Here is a 4185-nt window from a genome sequence, read left to right on the forward strand (position 1 = left end):
GTCCTGGTCGATGGCAATTTGAATGTGAGTCAGCAGTGCCCTGGCAGCCAGGAAGGACAACCCTGTCCTGGGGGGCATCAGGCAAAGCATCGCCAGCTGGTCGAGGGAGGGGATTGTCCCGCTCTGCTCTGCACTGGGGCAGCCTCACCTTGAATATTGTGTGCAGTTTTGGGTGCCACAATGTAAGAAAGATATTAAGCTATTGGAGAGCGTCCACAGGAGGGCAATGAAGATGGTGAAGGGCCTTGAGGGGAAGCCGTATGAGGAGCAGCTGAGGGTGCTTGGTTTGTTCAGCCTGGAGAAGAGGAGACTGAGGGGAGACCTCATTGCAGTTACAACTTCCTTGTGAGAGGAAGAGGGAGGGCAGACACTGATCTCCTGTCCAGTGACAGGACCAAAGGGAATGGCATGAAGCTGAGTCAGGGGAGGTTTAGACTGAATATTAGAAAAAGGTTCTTCACCAAGAACATGGTTGGGCACTGGAACAGGCTCCCTAGGAAAGTGGACACAGCACCAAGCCAGGCAGAGCTCAAGAAGCATTTGGACAATGCTCTCAGGCACATGGTATGATTCTTGGGCTTACCCTGTGCAGGGCCACAAGTTGGACTTGGTGATTCTTGGGGTTCCCTTCCAACTCAGGATATTCTATGGCTGATTTTTGAGGATTAAGTGTTTTTAGAATATACATACAGACATATGTTAGACTGTAAGCTTTCTCCATGCATTTCTTCCCTCACCTTCCCTCAAGCTGCTAAAGTGTAGTACGACACCTTAACTCTAAACCATTTGAAATTACCTGGCCAACACCTGGGACACACTGTGCCTACCACTCCTATTACTCTAATTTATGGAGTCCCTTAAAATGCTTCTGCAAAATTTGAGCATTTGTTTGAAACATAAATATTTGGGGGGGAGAGGGTTTGTTTGATTTTATTGTTGGTTTGTGGTTGTTGTTGTTGGCTTTTAATAGGGCAGTTACTGTAGCCTTCCTAACCTGACATCTGGTCAAAGAACTTAAAATTCTAAAGTACTTGTCTTGATGGATAATTTGTGTTGCAATTTATAAGCATGGAAATTTTTTAAAGTATTTTGAATTTTGTGAGAGATGGGGTTTCCCATCATTTGTGTTTCTATTGGCATAATACTTAAAATAATTTCAAAAGGAAAAACAGATAATGTATGATCTTGAATGATCTTGAAGAAAATAACTCTGGTTGTTTGAGACTGAAAAACACTGAGAAAATATAGAGGAGTTCACAAAACTAATATCTACTGATGTCTGGATTAAAATTCATAATAGTTTATATGTATGATAGGTTAGTGTATGATTTTCTTGTGGCTTTTTAAAGGTGTCTTGGTTACAAACCCATGTGTATGCCCAATCGTTGCTTGCACAGTAGTGTATTTTAATTCATCCCTCCTTTTTGCCTTGAAGTTGTAACAGTTGTAATAGCTAAACATTTAAAAATTTAGAAGGGGTAGTTTTAATAAGATGTGGACATATTTATTTATACTTTAAAAAGGACTGCAGTCTCAGCAAGTAGTAGTTTGTCTTCATTAAAGAAACATTTGAAATATGATGTATAAAGAATAGAAACTGCTCACTCAGTTTATACTTGTTTATATGTATCTGCTTGCTGCATATAAAAAATATATCTACAGAGAGCACAATGTAAATTAAAATACGGATTATCCTTGAAAGTGGTATTACCATATGGGAGTATGTTGTGTTATCTGTAAAATATAAAGCAAACTTTACTGTGCTGTAAAATAGAGCATTTTGTATAGTTTCACGTTTTGGAAGGAGTTACTTTTTCTCACCAAGACTAGAAAAGATTGTCACTTGTTTGAGGTCTGTACAAGCATTTCACAATGCACAAGAGAAAGGTACTATAGCTAATTACTTCAAAATTATTTACATTTTAATTTTGGCTGTGTTTTTTTTTTCAAGATGCGTACTGATCAGACATGCAGATGATCAGTAACACTGAAAGGGATCATAGTTCTAGAGCTTATATTCTTCTTCTGATCACAGCAGTTTATATTCTCAATCACTTAACCAGTGTGTGTGTAGGAATTAATGAGCGCTGGAGAGTAAATGCCCAGAAGTCCTCTCCTGGTGAGTCATGAGTATGGCTTCTGCTTCCTATTTCATGCACAGTTACTTACTCAGGACATCTATATGGCTGCACTCAGTGGTGACTAGCAAGTAAACATCTGACTTGTTTAACATTGCAGAAAAATTTGCTTTTAAGAACCAAAATCCAAGAAATTTCTTCATCTTTTTGTTCACTGAGCATGTTTTGGAGAAGACAGTGGTCCAAATTAAAGATTTGTTTTAGTAGTAGTCTTTACTGCTGGCAAGTGAACTATCACTTAAAGGTGCTGATCTCAAATTCCACTAGGGTTTTCCAGGAACTGTCCCTGGACTTTCAGAATGCCAGTTCCTATATTTTGCTTAAGTAAAATGCTGTATGGAAGGATATTGTGAGTGCTTTGTGAACACTTCAGTGAGTACCTAGAGGTTAATTTGACTTGACCTCTAATGTCCAAGTCCTCAGTTTTTTTTCCTGTGATTTTTCTTATTTTCTACACTCAGGAAAGTCAATTAATCAGAAGTTGCACCTCATAAACAGCAAACCGCAAACAGCAGCTTCTGTCCTTGGATTAGAGCAAAACCTACAATAAGCTGTCAAAGATGCTTGACTACCATATGTAACAATACAATCTCTCCTCCCTACCCACACATGGACCCTGCAGTGAGGGGGGGACCTTTCCGAAAGAATAGCACCACATCCAGATCCATAAGAAAGGTCCTTCCTTTTTTTTCTCCTGTGTAGAAGCTTGTCTCTTACAGTACAGCATGACACTTAATGGTAATATGTTGTGATTGATCCCTAATTCAAGTGTGAACTGTGGCTACCTGCCAGAAGTATGCAAGCAAATCTGTGTTAGTTTTGGAGACAAGAAGTGATACTGCAATGAGACGGGGAGGTGTGACTGTAATTTGCACCTCTACTTCGTTTGCTCCAAGGATCTGTGTTTTCTTTGTGAGTATTTCAGAAAAGTGGCAAGGGGACACCAGCCAAATGTGCTGTTAACAGATGTAGCAGTGGCACTCAGTCAGACACAGAGTCTATCATTAGTGCGTAAAGCTTTCCTCTTAAACATATGCATTGCAGGAGGCAACCAGCCGAAAATATTTGCTAATTGTCAGCCAAAGGCTGAGTTGTTTCACTTGTTGTAGCACTTTTAAATCCAAGCTGCTGAGTTAAGGAGGGAAGGGTCAGCATTTATTCTCGACAGTCTTCTGTCAAACATCCTGGTTTCCAGTCAGTGCACGTCTAACACAAATAGGGAAATACCATCAACCCTTGCTGAACAGCAGATCTAATTTTGCTATTAAGTCTCTCTCATTAATACATCAGTCAGCTTTTGTTAAACTGATAATATAGCCTTTGCCCCTATGAGGGCCTATGTTTAATGGAGAGATTTAAGCAGGACCAGTCATTATTCATTACTGCAATTGTCAATTTTGCTCACATAAAAAAGATCACAATTCGAACAAGGAAAACAAACTGTGGCTGTTTTGAGGGACAGATCTGTGGCCCTGGTTTGCTTTGTTCAGCTACGATGGAGCAGATACAGAGAGGATTATTCTGGGCACTCTTTAGTGATAGGTGTTATTAGGATGCCTAACAGTCTAGGTGCTTTGGCACTTACCTAAAAACATCCATGCTTGCATGGATATTGTCTCAGACTTTCCAGCTGGACACAAGCTGGGGCACTTCCTCTGGTTTTTAAGGTTGCCTTGCAGGTGACTGACTGGGGAAGGAGGCTAGGGGAGACAGCTCCCACAGGACATCACCTCTCCGGGTGTCCTTGGTCAGGCTGTGAGCAGAGCAGCCCTGCTTTGTCAGTGGCTCCGTTTGAAGAAGAAGGATTCTGGTTTGTTTCTTAAAAGGAAGTTCCAATCTTTTACTTAATTCAAAGTTACTCTGGTATGGATTGTTACAATTTTTTCAGCTGGCACTATATAGTGGGAGAAGTCCTGATGGAGGTAATCTGGTAAAGTAATGATCTCTGTTTGACAGGTATCCTAGAGGCTGTAGCTACTTACTTCTCGCAGCTTGTGTGCTCATCGTCATGCATGTAAGCTCTAAAAAGTGCTGGCTTTCCACACAC

The sequence above is a fragment of the Manacus candei genome, unplaced genomic scaffold, assembly GCF_025592945.1.
Source record: "Manacus candei isolate 608988 ecotype Guabito, Panama unplaced genomic scaffold, ASM2559294v1 h1tg000074l, whole genome shotgun sequence".
NCBI classification, from domain to species: domain Eukaryota; kingdom Metazoa; phylum Chordata; class Aves; order Passeriformes; family Pipridae; genus Manacus; species Manacus candei.